The 16,029-nt window shown below is 37.6% G+C and overlaps 1 protein-coding gene across 2 annotated transcripts in view; it reads right to left on the bottom strand.

The window, feature by feature from the left end:
* LOC108965867 (LIM/homeobox protein Lhx1) overlaps positions 1-16,029 on the bottom strand; it is a 154,305-nt gene that overhangs the window by 118,777 nt on the left and 19,499 nt on the right. The window lies entirely within an intron of this gene.

Raw genomic sequence — 16,029 nt, 5'->3', positions numbered from 1 at the left:
TTTTTTGTTTTTTGTTTTTGGGCAGCATCAGAAACCTTCATATTCGCAAGTTTTTGGCGCTCACTATAAGCCCTAAAAAATTATTTGGCTAGCGGCGCATTGGGAAGTTGCTCATAAATTTGCTGCCATGCTGACAAGCACTTCGCTGTTGCAACTAACTGCTGCTCTTGGCGTTGCAACCTCTTGCTTTTGCTTACTGTTGCAACTGCGGCACATCTTTTCCTGCCACACAATTTTCAACACTTTGCATTTGCATGAAAGTAATTTTTTCGGAAATTCGTGGTGCAAGCTTCTGGAATTTTCAACGCTTCTCAAGTGCCGTTTATCAAAGATAAACGAGCAACATTTGCGTACATTTTTGACAGCGCAGCATATATTTTTCGCATATTTATGTGGCAAGCTCGAGTGTTGTAAAGTACAGTAGCGAACTTTTAATTTGTGCTCAAAATATTGTTTTTTATGATTTCGACTCGTCGGCAGGTAGCAATAGTGAAAATTTCAGGAAAAAATCGAATGCGAAAAATAAGTAAAAACTAGGAAAACGGTATATTTGGGTGCACCGAATTTTTCCTGATTTTGGACGGTGAGTTTGTATGGCAGCTACATGCTGTAGTGGTTCCATTTGAACAATTTCTGCAGATATTGTACAGTTGCTTTTGGCTATAATCTGTGCAAAATTTTGTCAAAATATTTTGTGAAATAAAAAAGTTTTCCTCACAAGGGCTTGATTTTAGACTGTGAATTTGTATGGCAGCTGTACGCTATAGTGATTCGATCTGAACGATATCCTGGGAGATTGTAGTGCTACCTTGGACAATAACCCGTGCCGAATTTCGTGGAGATATCTCGTCAAATAAAAAAGTTTTCCATACAAGTACTCGTTCATTTGTATGGCAGCTATGTGCTATAGTGATCCAATATCGGCGATTCGGACAAATAAGCTGCTTCTTGAGGTGAAAAGCACGTGTGCAAGATTTTAGATCGATATCTCCGTTCAGAGTAGCATAAAAGCATTTATAAAGTTGAATAAAAAAAATAAACAAAAGAAAAAGAAACTACAAAAAAAAAAAAACAATATATCAGGAAATGGCTAGAAAAACGCCCATCAATACTTTCTTACACTCTTAGGCTAGTTCTTCCACTCATCACAAATGCCTTCTTTGTTGCAACTACCGCACATACCGGTTGATTTCCACTTGGGGCAAGTATTTTTTCAGGCTACAATAGCTTCCTTTCGAACCTGTAGCGGCATGCTACACACAGCTAGTAGGCGTTTACAGCTCACAATATTTCCACACACACACACATCACCAGCTTATATAGTAATGTGGGCTGTTGGTGGCTACAAAGCTTTTCCAAAGTACCAACAACTGTTCGCACACACACAAAGGTGGCTTTATCTGGCGACTACTGCGTTTCCACGACAATTCATCCGCGACTTGGCAGCTCGAGATTGCGCTGAAAAATCTAAAGTTCATGATCTTTGCTGCCAATGCCAGATACATTTTCGATTTTCTTGCAACCACTTGTGTGTACAACACACACACGCACACATATTGGCTAAATGGCTGCTGCTGCGGCTACCATTGTTGTTTATATCCTGCTTTTTTGTCTGACTTTAAGGCTTCCAATTCTTCTAGCTGCTGGCTGCTAGCTGCAATACACAAACTATCTCCGGACCATGCCACTTGCAACAATAGCGTAGTAAGCAATTTTACGTAAATTTTTTTCGCCACTTTTTCTAGTTGCTGTTGTCGTGAGCCACACCCCTTGCCATTAGTGACAGCAGCTGCGACGGTGGCGGTGGTGACGGCAGCGGCAGCGCCAGCGACAACAACAGCAAGCTTGCTATATTTTACTTAGTTGGTTGTTGTTGTTTGTGGTGGTTGCATGACGATGGCTCTGGCTGCTTCTGTACGCTCGTTGGCGGCGATCCCAGCGACCACGACACGTAGCACGGGCATACAGCAGCAGGCTGTGGCAGTAATAATTGCAGCTTTTCCACCGCAACCACAAACAAAAACAACAAAAACTGCAAAAGGCGTTCATGTGCTGATCGACCATGCAGAAGACCATGCTTGTGGCATGGTCAATGTTTTCAATAGTTATTACTTTTTGCATGCATAACCATTGCTGCTGTTATTGTTGTTGTTGTTGTTGTTTTTGTTGTTATCATTGGCTTCACTTGGGCGCCTTAAAATGCACAGCACAGCAGCAACACTGACTACGAGTGTAATGCGAGCTTGAGCAACATAATGGCCATAACCATCAGAAATACAATAACAATAAAAACATGTTTATGTAAGCAGCAAAAACAACAACAATTATTAAAATTACCACAAATACACACAAAGTGGCAGCAGCAACTTGCAGCAAGTAGCCATAATGGCAGACAGTATAAGCGAGCCTTTGTTGTTGTTGCTGACTGATTTCGCGCTGTGCAAAAGCGAAGCAATGGAAACCGAAAAAACGAAAGCAAAATAATGAAAAATAGTGCAGCGGCAAATAAACCCATTTCGAATGCTACAGCACCTATCAAAGGCAGGCAGAAATAATATACAACAATCCCAGAAGACGCGCTCACAACCAGCAACTGCAAGCAAAAACAAATGCTGCAGCATCAGCAAGCACAACAACAACAGCAACGGCGGAAACAACTTGAGCAACATGAAGAACAATGTGCGCAGTTTTGGCCCCAACTGTCGTTGCTGTTGTTGCACGATATTACTATGCAACATACACTACATATTTTTGTTGTTGTTTTTGTTGCTATTATTGATATGACTGCCAATATCGTCAGCAAAGAAATGCAAACGCATTCAAGCGTGCAGCATCGAGTCGACGATAAAACTAAAAAAAAAAAATATTTATAAAAAAATTCGTTTTTTTTTGTTGTTGTCATAGCAAAGCGTTTGCGTCGCAGCCGAACTGTTGAAGGCAACCGACCACTCGTGCTGCGCCATAAAAGGCAAACTCAGCCAAAAAGCATTCAACCAAAGTCAAGTCATGCCAATGCATGCGCGAATGCGGTGGCAGCAATAATAATAACAACAACAAATGTTGTAATGCCAATATTGTTGGCAAACGCAGCTGAATCTCTTTAATCCCCCGCCTTGTGTGCGCCCTTCTTAGTTTCTTTTTCCGTGGTATAAGCTCTCTGTCTAGTGCATCTCTGTATGTGTGAGTTTTTTTGTGGCATATACTTTGATATTCGCCTCATTTTCATGTGTAGTACCCCTTTTGGCGCCTCTCGACTTTGCAAATATGACAGCGTTACACGTATGCCAGCAATAGATACTCACTGGCTGCTGACTTCATATGTATGTATGTATGTGTTATTTGCCTTTTATTGGCTGTGTGGACATTTTTTGTTAAATGTTGTGATTTAGAATTTTTCTCTCAATATTTAATTTATTTTTTGAAAATAAAGTCTGAATACACTTCGGCAGTCCCTCAGTTTTTGAGATGTTGATCTAAATTTTTACACACCATTTTCCCTCCCCAAGAAGCTGCTAATTTGTCGTAATCGCCGATATTCTATCACTATAGCATATAGCTGTCATAAAAACTGAATTACCAAAATCAAGTCTTTGTATGGAAAACTTTTTTATTTGTCGAGATATCTTCATGAAATTTGGTATGGGCTATAGTCCAAGACAGCGCTACAATCTCACAAAAAATCGTTCAGATCGATTCACTTTACTATATAGTTGCCATACAAACTGAACGATCAAAATGAAGTGCTTGTATGAAATACAATTTTATTTGCCAAGAAATCTTCAAAAATTTGGCATTTGTGGTCGACAGCGGCAGCGCTACAATCTCCGAACAAAGTATTCGGATCGAATTACTATAGCATATAACTGCCATACAAACTGAACGATCGAAATCAAGCTCTTGTATGAAAAAAAATTTTATTTGTGAAGCGTGTAATCGAAATTAACGTCTTTTCCTCTTAAATGACTCATTTATTCATTTACTGCATTCTTTGAAGCTGTTAATTAATATACAGTTATATACAGTTACCACGTTTTTTTAACAAATTAGTGCCTACAAGCTTAGTAAGCGTGAAAAATATGCGCAAAATTTCAATAATCTGGTTAAGTTATTATAAAAATAGCAAAAATAAAAGTGAATTTTAAAAACATAAAACACTAAAACGAACGAAACTATTAGCAGCCCATGAATATAAAGAAAAAACTTTTAAAAATTTATTGGCTGTCAGATTTTTAGATTAGCGCTGAGCACGCTAATATGCACATTTGCACGCACCTGTAGAACACTTACATACTGCTGCGCATGTGCATACATATGTGTATGTGCATATGTGTGTGTTTATGTGCTATATATGTACATAGGAAACGCTTTCGATAAGCCTGAGAAACGGCGCATTTGAAGAAAGCATAAAGGCGTTTGAAAAGCAACTAATTTATGGCAAATAATGAAGTAATAAAATTGTGAAGTGTATGCAGGGAAGTGATGAACACATACAACAATAACAACAACAAACAACAAAAACAATGAGCAAAATAACCATAATGGTTATATGGTTAAATACAACAACTCACTTAACAAGCCAACAAGGCAATCAACATGCAAAGTACATAAGTAATAGATACCAATTTGCTGATAGATAAATATATGTGTGCAGATATGTATGTATGTATATGCGGTATATATATTTTATATATTTTTATAATAATATTCAAGCGCTTAACGAAGCGGGCTAATAGACAAGTAGCAGGCAAGCGCTGCGTCGAATGCAGCTAATCGCCTTGGCTGCTGTGCCTGTGTGTCTGGCCGTGATGATCAGGGGCGTGTGTGGCATGAGCGCGGTGTCGTCGTCATATCATTTAGCCACTAAAAAGGCCGTAACTAATGCGCCTTGTGTTGTTGTTTTACGCCTTTTTCAACTTCAAATCCGAATTTGTTGCGCTTGATTTGACAATTTGATTGCAGCAGCGTGGCGGCGGCGCTTTTCCTTAGCTGCCTGCTGTCCACAACACCCAACAGACACACACACACACACAAAACATACACGTGCAACACATACAGCCACACACGCTAGCATGCAAATCCACATGCATGCGCTGGTGTGCCACTTTGCCACCGTTTTGTGGCAAGCCAAATAGAGTTATGAAAATTTTGTTAGTTTTCAACGAAATTAAGTATGAAATTAATTTTGTTGGCGAGGCGGAAAGAAAGGCGTTTGCGGTGCGGCATCAATTTAACACCTTCAAATTGGTTCAGGTGTAAAGTTGTTAGCATATTAAGTGTTAGCGATTGGCTGTCTATGCTCATGCCATGGCTTTATGTATGTATAAGTATATTTGGTTATAAGCGGTGTGCCCATAGTTGCTTTTTAGGCAAGTTGAAAAAATATAATTGGGAAATTGGGCGTAACGGTTAGCTGTTTTTTGTCTTTGGTAAGCATCGTAACGAATTTCCTAATTAATTTTAAATATAAGTTATGTTATTGCGCACACTGTGTCTAACAACGAGGTTGAATATTAAGGAGAATATTGTTTTTTAAAAAGCGGCAAATGACACTAAGATTTGAGGCGATATGAAAATATGTAGATAGCGTGTAAATTTAGTGTTAAATTAAATTTTTAAAGTTTATTTTAAACTGATGTCAACAAACTATTTAGAATTCTTGTTATATTCCTGGCAAACAACTGAGCAAATGTAATGTGTTCGGTTTGTTACTGCAAACTTGCCGAGTGATCCCCTGTACTACCGTTACAGCATTCAGAACGGTGCAGGAACGTTACATACATATATGTATGTGCATACGAATGTAGTTGTTATTTATCTCGTCATCATGAAGCAAGAGAGCAGCACTACAGAATGTCATAAGTACAACTGAATGGCCGAATGTTAATACAATATCATTCATGTTCGTTAACATTCTCTGTTTTGTTTGACAGTCGTGTTTCGGTAAGTGCGCGTCGGTACGTGATCGCGATCAAAGTTTGTGAAAAATGAATAAATTAATCATTTAGTGGAGTTTTTGTAGTATTATTTAAAACATTAATTCGATTTTGTGAATGTAAAGTGATAAGTGTGTTAATAAGTTGAAGAGAAAGTGTGAAAATGCAATTTAGCAAAGCAGTGCACAATGTGTTGGTTTGGCACACATGTTTCAACATGCTTGTATGAAAAATGTACTGTTGCTCGAAGTTTCTGAATTGCGCGTTGTGATCGCAACAAATACATACATACATATATAGTAATAAATCTAAGTTTAGTGGGAAATTTATCAAAAATAATGATGTTAAATTGTTTTTATCGTTCGATCGTAGCGTTTAATACCCGACATACATATGTATGTTTAATTAAAAGAAATTAAATATATACAGGCAATAAAAAGTAAGGATGAGCACGTATGCATGTACATATATGGATGTATGTAAAACTGTTTATAGTCATATGTATGTATGTATGTTACATGTGACCTGGTCTACGGAAAGAGGGCTTAGGTGTCAAAAAATCAATTTTCACTTTTTAGTTGATTCGGATGGAGGATAAGATGCTTTTTTTTTTAACAGCTGTTTCCCAGAAAACTAGTTTTCGCACGTTAGCTCCCTTTTCTTAGACCAGGTCACATATATATAAATATATAAATTATGTTAATAATTTTTTTATTTGTACACTGGAAAGTTAAAAATCCAATGGAATCAACAATTTTGTTATATGGAAAGTAGGCGTGGTTTTGGTCTGATTTGACATATGAATATAAGAAGAATTTCGCGTATTAAATTTTGTCAAAATCGGTTGGTCGGGTGCTAAGATAAGTAATTCCACCCAAAAGTGCGCGGTGTCACGGGTTATCATCTGATTTCAACCCTTTTTACACTGTCAATAGTAGTTTTCATAGTATTTAGTTAATATTTATAAACAAAATAATTTGCATGCTTGCATAAATATACATACATATATCTATGACCTCCACACATCTATTTCGTGTTTCAAATATTCCTACGAACCACCATTTTCTTGCTTGCTTGTGTCAACATTATCATATATTTTTATATATATATTTTTTTTTTCTTTCATATTTCATATTTATTTTTCTTTGTCGAACCACTCAACTCCTTTTATGCCTTGTTGCGTTTTTTGCTTCGATATGCTTAGAAATTCCGCCTCTTTTCTTGTTGCCATACTGACATTGTTGTTGTGTGTGCTTCTATTCACTTAGATTCTTTGTTGTTGTTATATTACTTTGCTCCAACCACAACGGCTTGCCATTGTTGTACGTTTTACATGCTAAGCGCATGCGACCCGCCTTGCCACCATTTCCAACTCTGTTGCTGTTGTTGTGTTTTTTGTTTTTTTTGCACATCTACACGCAACTCCTTCTGTTTGGCAGCGGCGCTGTCTGCCCGAGCTTATCTCTCTTTCGCCTCGTGCATATAAAGTATCTGCCGACTGTATCATATCGGCCACATCAGCGCAAAGCGACGCTGCCTACCCCTAAAGCGCCGAAGTGGCGGACCGTCAGGTTTGAGCGTTTGTCTATCCTTCATATATGCGTGCTTGTGTGTGCGTTTTTTTTTGTTGGGTCTGCGCCATCGTCGTTTTAGCGTCTTGCGATAAGGAAGTTGAATGTTTATTTTTTATTTATGTGCGCGCGTGTTGCTGCGTACGTTGTGAATATCCTGCAGCCATTGAAGGCGCTCCGCTCCACACTTGCCGTAGTCGTCCTTCGTTTGCCTCAGTCTTCAGCGCTGCTTCGTTTCTTATGAACTGCCTGCATTTACGTGTGTTTGCATTGAAATGTCTGCAGCAATTCTACATTGCTGACTGCTACTTGCTGTTCTGCTACCACTTTTGTAGTTGTTGTTTCTTTCAATGTGTATTTTTTGCGCGTGTATGCAGCAGACTGCCATTATTTGCGCTATCTGTGGCATGTATCTTTTTATGTCAATTTTGCCGTGCATTTATTCGCCCTGTTTAACCCACCCATTTTCGATGGCGGTGCAATGGGAAATATGAACTGCATAAACGACTGATAAATACATGTGAAGAAGTGTATAGTATGCTATACAAAATTTATGCTATAAAAGTATACTTATAGATATGTATAGTTTAATAGGATAATCTAAACATCAATATATCTGGAAACCTTAACTCAAAAATTTGGGGAATAATTTTTATTCTTGATTCAATAGATATTAAATATTATTATTTATGCGTTCTCCAATATATGTAGATTTAAGGGGTTATGTAGGTTTCATCGAGTAAAAAGCAGCCTTTTTTCAACATTTTTTTTTTTCTCATATAAAAAGTGAAATATATTCGGAATTTTTTATTGTTATTGTTATTGAAAAAAATATTTTAAACTAGGTCATTGCGATGCCATTTTCGGTGACTTCTCGGAAAAAAGATGCGCCCGGATTGGCAGGATACAGAATCATCTATAGTTAAAAAATACGTGTTTTTGTTAAAACCTTAACTTAGAACTTAGACGAAGGAAAAAAACTGAAAATTGAATTTTTGGAAAAAAATGTTTCAACCGACTACAAAAACATAACATTCTCAAGGTTGTATCTCTGACACTATTACTCGGATTAACTTGAAACTTTATAGCAATATTTTAAAGCTATTGCAGAATTTAATAAGACAATTAAAAATCGATATTTGGAATCCGTAAATCCATGTTACCCCTTAACCCAGACTAAGCTTAAACCAACTTTTGTATTAAAATAATAAAAGCAGACTTTTTATGAATATACTATATATATTTATTTTGCTTTCACATATAAGTTTAGCTCTCTTGTACGCATATTATTATTTTTATTTAAGTTATTTCGTTTTTCCTAACACCGACGCATTTGCTTTAAGCCACTTGCTTCCTTTCCATTTCACCATGGCTCTGTGGGGATCAAGCGCATTAAATAAATATACACACAAGTGTACATATATTTGTATATATGTACATAAATTCCTGAGTAAGCAAAATTGAGCACGTACCAGCGTTATTCCTTAAGGTTTCAGTACGCTCGAACAGCTGCGAATTTTGTACATAAATTTGTTTATGTAAATGGCGCGCACACACCTCTTTGAGGTATACGACATAAATATATACTTATGTATGTATATACAAAACATTTATAACCATTATATATACATACATGTGCTAAACAGAGTGTATACTTTCATATATATCTAAATACTAGTATATAATACTTAATGCTCCTGTCCACACAAGCGTGTTGAGCAGCTGAAATCAACCGTAAATTTGCTTTTGCCTCGCGATCGATTTTTTATTACGTTATGCTAAGTAGATATGGGCTATCATAATAAATGCGTTGTCTTAAAATCTGAGCTTTTTTGAGAATGCATGTAAATCCTTGAGAAAGCATTCATAAATATTCAGTGGAAATTGCTTAGAGGAGGTTGTGTTGTGTTATGTGGGGCAAGCTATCGGGCGCTTAATGCACTGCGAAGCGTTTCTGTGGTGTTTACTCAAAAAAATAAAAATAAATAAAGAAATTTTTTTATCAAGAATGTTTAGTAAAGTTGAATTATTCACAAACCAACAATCGTTTTCATTCGCGAACAAAATAATATTTAAAAAAATTTAATTCGAAAGTAAACTATAAAGAAAATTAATTCTATTTTGATATTCAATAACGAGCATAAATAATTTCAGTAAATTAAGTTTTAAGTTAAGCAAAATGTTTTTACCAGCAAAAAACTATATGATTCGCGTACAAAAAAATTGTCGAGAACAAAACAAAAAATTTTTGCTTAAAAATGAAAACATCAATTATTCGCTTGCTAAAAAACACTGATTCACAAGCGAAAAAAAATTTATTCGCGAACAATAAAATTTTCGAGATCGAAAAAAAATTGATTTGAATTGAAAAAAAAAAAATATTCGCTACCAAAAAAATTCACGATAAAAAAAATTTCGAAAGCAAAAAAAAAAAAAAAACTTTTTTACGAGCAAACACAATTTATTCGCGAGCAAAAAGCTTCTGCGATTTTATTAACAATTTTTCTTTCGAATTGGTTCTAGATTAAGTAATTTTTGGCGGAATGAATGCTAAATATACGATTTTATTAACACGAGCGAAAAAATCCCTTTCCGAATACTATTTTGTACATATTTTTCCAATATTCTCCCACAATACTACATTACATTTTTCTTAAATCTTTGAAAACACATTTCATACAAAGTGCTGATTCATGCCACAAATTTTTATTAGAAAACCCAAGATTTATAAAGCAAACACACAAACCACTGACAGTGCCAACTGAAAGCCTATGTCAAAATGTAAGCCAGTGCCACCCACAGCGGCGGGCAAAAACAGCTCTTTTGTAATTGCCTGTGTTAACAACAACAGCAATTGCATATGCTGTGAGTACAGATAAATACAATTGCACATGCATGCTCGAATGATACACAATGTTGTAAGTACATGTAGTAGAGTGGGCGTTGCAAAACACCCACACATACACATGTACGTGTCTACATAGCTGTGGGCAGATCAAAAGCATAACGAATAATGGAACTGGCTGGCCCGGCCTGTCTAGGCCCCGGCTGTGTGCTATGGGATGTGCTTGGCTGCAACTGTGGGCTTTGCCGCTTGCAGCTCATGTGTTTGCTTTGCCATTGTGGCAGTTGCATGAATGGCTGGCTGCGAAGGTGGCCAACCGGCGCCATTGACCGGGCCAACCGACGTTGACGTTTGTCGGCTAAATATGATCATGCATATACATATATGTTTGTTTACTTAGGTTTATTTGTGTGTGTATTTGAGTAAAAATGCTGTAACTGCCACACGCCGCACAGCGCTTTACATAATTCAGGTTATTGTTGTGGCTTTGATTCACTTTTTTCTTTTTAAATTTATTTATTTTTTTTTTTTGCTTTGGTTGTCGCAGCGCACTGCAATAATTTCCAACATAAATGAGAATTCATTGTACAATGGGGGAAAATAATGCAACAGCGCACAACAACAAAGTTGGAAAGTAATAAAGAATACAAAATAAAGAGAAGCGCAAATCAAGCGCGTGGCATCAGCAAAGCTCAGCAGCAGGTCCTTGGCGGCAAATGAAAGATGCTGCTGCATTGTTTATTATGCAACATTAATGTGTTAAATAAGTATGTACAGCACTCTTTGTGAAGTATATATATTGTTAAGGTTAAAGTTTTGGTTAGTGTTAACTTTGGCGTTAACATAAGGTTAAGAGTTATGTTATGATTATAAATGCCTTTAAAGTTACGGTTATATTTAAAGTTATGTTCAGGCTAAAGTTTTGGCTATGTTTTAGGCTTAGCTTTCTCAATATCTGGTTAACAGCGTTATATCATTTAAGTTCTGCTTAAAATAAGGTTCTTTATTGAAAGTAGGAGTCTTAGCCAACCAGACACAGAGAAAACGACTCTTAAGTTTTAATTATCATTTCACTTTTTATATCAAGTCATTATAGCTTTATAAAAATCACAAATTTTCAACGCCGACAGGTTTCCACATTGAAATATTGATTTATTAGCTCGAACTTGCCAATTGTAACGGTCAGTGTGTTTAGTGTACAGAAAGTCTAAGCAAAAGTTGCAACGCCTATTCATATTATATGCACACACATGCGTCCATTATCCAACACAAGGCCATTCAAAATTTTGTTTTGGGGGATTTAGTGCAACATGAGTGCCATGTCATGCGAACTAAGCTGCAGTTAAAGCACCAAAACTGCAATAGCAACAACAGCAACAATATTGACATCAAATTCAGCAAATTTAACCATTTTAGGTTATTTTGCTTAGTGTTATTGTTCCGACTGTTTTTGTTGTTGTTATTTTTGGTGTCTGTGTTTGCTTTTCAGCCGTCGCCATCGAACTTGCCACACTAGTCAAAGTTTGTGCAGTGGCAGCAGCTCACACACACACAGACCGACCAATGGCTGCCATGTCACGCATACATTCGTCGTCGCTTTCACACAGTTCGTGTATGAAATATGCATGCGAACTCGTCGCTACCATGGTTTTGTGTGTTCTGAGTGCGTGTGGGTGTATATTGTGTGCGTGTGGCTGTCGTTGCCGCTGCCTAAATAGGATTAAAGTCAAATCCTCAACTGTCCACACATAATTTTATTATTATTTTATAAGCGAGTGAAATTTTTGTGCAACAGCCAAGCTCAAAGTGCAGACAAATATATATATTTACATATCCATTAATGTGTATGTGTGAGTACATGCGTGACTATGTCAGCGTAGAAATAATCTGCTATTTGCGTAAATTTAAAGTTTTGCATAGTTTTGTTGCTCCGAAATTGTTGTTGCTACTTTGAGATTTTGGCGCATATTAAATTCTTGTAAGACTGGTCGTTAATCGAATGAGTTACGAAAATGTCTGACTGAGTTTTAACAACACTTATTAATTTTTTAGTTGCAAGTTACATTTTTTTACAAAATTTTAAAATTTATTGAATGGATTTTTTTTTTTTTTTTGAGAGAAATTTAATTTTAGTAATATAATTAATTTCGTTAAAGTTTAAAGTAAATCAAATCTGAGTGGTATTAAGGAGAATATATGAAGCCAATGTTGTTAAACGTAAAATAAATCTTGAAGCCAACTTTACTCCATTAACGGAGTCTTGCATTGACTGACACAAATTGTAGTCGTATGGGGCAAGGTCAGGGCTATATGGTGGATGCAGAAAAACTTCCCAGCCAAGCTTTCCCAGTTTTTGCCGCGTCATCAAAGATGTGTGTGATCTAGCGTAGTCCTTATGGAATACGAAGTCCTTACTGTTGATCAGTTCTGGCCATTTTTTTTAAATTGCTTGCTTCAATCTCATGAGTTGTTGACAGTAAAATGTAGAATCGATCGTTGGGCCAGGCTGGAGCAGCTCATAGTAGATGGTTCCTTTCCAATCCCACCAAACACTGAGGTCTCAATCCCAAACATCTAGCTATTTTGTTGCCAGCCGTTTTAAAATGGTTCAAAACCGGTTAATGATGAATGTAATGTCGTTCCCATGACAGTCGGGTCTACGTAACCGGAACGGACCCGGATTTTTATCCGGCCAAGGACTGTCAACTCGGCAGAATTCTGCCACTACAACTACTACTACATGAATGTTAAGTTCCTTAGCGATGCTGAGGCTGTTTATGTGACGGTCCTGGGCAATATTTTCCATAATTACATCGATCTTTTCAACGGTAGGTCGACCAGAGCGAGGTGCATCTTTCATATCGAAATTTCCACAACGGAAGCAAGCGAACTATTATTGTGCTACGCGAACTACGTAAACTTCACATTTTCATTGGTGGCTTCCGTGGCATTAGTCCTTCTTTTATATACATAATACAAAAATGTTAAAAAAAAAACCGAATTTCTTCATTATTTTCATTCAATTTTGGACAGTTGTAACTGCTTTTTTTTTTTTTTGAAACTGAACGACTGCAACGACATCTATTGACAAAATACGAAAAGACTTTTTCGGCTGTGCAATACATAGCTGCCATACAAACTGACCGATCACATTTAAAGTAAATATCAGTTTACACACTCTTGGGCTTTAAGAAATGTACGTGTGAAAGGTATTAAAGCTTCGATGCAGCCGAAGTTGAGATTTTTCTTTTTTTGCTGCTCTCACTTCGAAAAAACTCAAATCTGCAATACATTTGCAATCTAATAGCTTTTACGCACAGCATTCCCACACTAAAATTTGCCAAAAAATAGAAAAAAAAAAGAATTATATAAAAAATCTACGCATGTTAATCTGATATTTAGTTGCCACAAACGAAAAGCGACAGCTGACACCATTCGCGCAACAGTGAAGGACGTCGGTTAGGGTTGCTTGGTGTTCGCCGAGACAATTGATGTTAAATTCAGCACACATTAAATCGAAATTTTTCCACCAAACGTATTAAATGTTATTGCCTTTACTGTTACTATTTGTGTACCTTAGTATTGTTGTTGTTGTAGCAATGTGTTAACGATTGTAGCTGAAGCGCTTGGTCGCTTGCAAACTTTACTTTTGTGCAAGAGCATCATTCACTTGAAATCGCAACCTTTTTCCCCCTCGAGGCCTTTTGTTATTACATTTAGATACATATATATGTATATGTATAAAATTCTTATCAGATCATTGCCACATTTAAGCGACTGCTGAAACAGCAACAATATCAAATGAATTGTAAGAGCAACGAGCAGTTTCAACAACAATAAAAGTCATTAAAGGCCACACGTCTGCAATGGCATGATGACCGGTCGAGACCGGGTTGCGGCGCGCAGTGGCAAGTGTAAGCTAGTCAAGCGCGAGGAGGGGTACAGCCAGCCGGCACAGCTTCAGTGGGTATGTACCATCTATCGCCCGCCACTTGCGCCGGAAGTGGCACACAAATCTGCTCTAATGCCCGATTTTGTCGCTAGCATTAACCTTGGCAACTTTTGCTCTATCTTTGTTGACTGCCGTCGTTATCAGCTCGACAGTCAGACATTCGAGCTATGTATGAACGGGAAGAAGAAACACAACAGCCACAAAGCAGTAAAGGGAGCGGCCCACTACAACAGGCAGCCCGAACAAAAGTCAACATTTTCGGGCTTTCGGTTGTCTTATCAGTGGCGACAAATCTAAATCTTGCGCCGGCAGCGCACTCGCTCGCTCGCTCGTGGTGGTAATCCGACACCAGCAGCGAAGGAAAAATCGCGTTTATTTTACTTTATGATTTTTTGTTTGGCTTTTCGCCGCGGAAATGTGTTCACACCCGTTGCGTTGGTTGCGGCCGCTGCTGTTGCGCCTTCAAACTTGCCAGTCGTGTTTGCACGTGTGCATGTGTGTGTGTGCATACGCCTATCGCTGCCAACAGTTGCTGTGCAAAATTTCGCAGAAAAAATGTCAATATCAGGCGTAGAACCCACAAAATAGTTGCGTGCTGTTGCGTGGCCTGCGTCAAAACGGGCGTTCGATCAACCCACCAGCGCGACCCGTTAACCCGTGCAACTTTGTGACTATTTTCCCGCGACTTTTCCCCTCTGCCATTCGCCGTCGTTGCGGTCAACTTTGGTGTGCGCTTTGGTTGCCCAGCGAAGCGGCTTATCTGCATCTGATGGATAGCCGGCTGCTTGCCTGCTTGCCTCACTGGATGAATGGATGGATGAATGGATGGTTGGTTGTGACAGGGCGTTTGTGTGACCTGAATTCGGCTGCTGTGTGGAAGATTGTGCTGAGCTATTTGCCGTGCGTACGGTGTGCGTTTCGTCGGCTGCGGTTTGTGTCACGCCAGCAACGCTTCTGAAACAACGGCCAGTTTTGCCGCTGGTCTTTCAATGCCACTTTATTGTTGCACGCAGCATACACCACCGTTATTGTGCGACTGTTGTGTCGTTGAAGTGTCGCTGATGCGTCAAGCTGTATTGATGTCGTCAAGTAATATTGATGACATTGTTGGAGTGAGTGCAAGGACTTGAATGGAAACAGAGAGTGCCTTGCAGTTTGTTTGATATTTAAAAAATTTAAAGCAAGTGGTCGCTTGCTAAAAGGTTCTGGTATTCTTATCCAATTTTTTTTTTTTTAGGTCTTTTTAAGTTCTTTCACGTGGTCTTCGACTTTGAGTTAGCAAAAGTCTTGCTTGAGAACTGAAACAGCAGTCTTTTACTTATCAGTAATGCTTGAGAAGAGTCTTCGAAACCTTAAAGAGTCTCCAGGGAACTTAAACTAGTTGTTTACTGATTAGTCAATACCGATTATACTATAAGTTGCGTGTGTGCTTTATGTTTTACGTGTGGTTTTACATATTTCGTAGTGCGTAATACTTAAGAAATTGTACTTTTTTGCTTAATTTCGAGAGCGAGTGAGAAGACTTGGACCAATTTCGCCGTAAATGAAGTTTGAGGCCTACCCCCTGTTTCTCTTTTACTAGAAAAAAGATATTCTGAAATTATTCTGTGAAGAAATTACTAAGAACTTAATGAAAATATTTTTTTCCACTCAAAATATAGTATTTTTTCACTGAAAATATTTCTCGCAAAAAATAATAATTCTTATTTTTAACTAATTTTTTTATTA

Source organism: Bactrocera latifrons, unplaced genomic scaffold, assembly GCF_001853355.1.
Source record: "Bactrocera latifrons isolate USDA-ARS-PBARC rearing strain unplaced genomic scaffold, ASM185335v1 scaffold_15, whole genome shotgun sequence".
NCBI lineage: Eukaryota > Metazoa > Arthropoda > Insecta > Diptera > Tephritidae > Bactrocera > Bactrocera latifrons.
The sequence above is the reverse complement of the archived record's forward strand: the minus strand, read 5'-3'. Positions and strand labels throughout refer to the sequence as shown.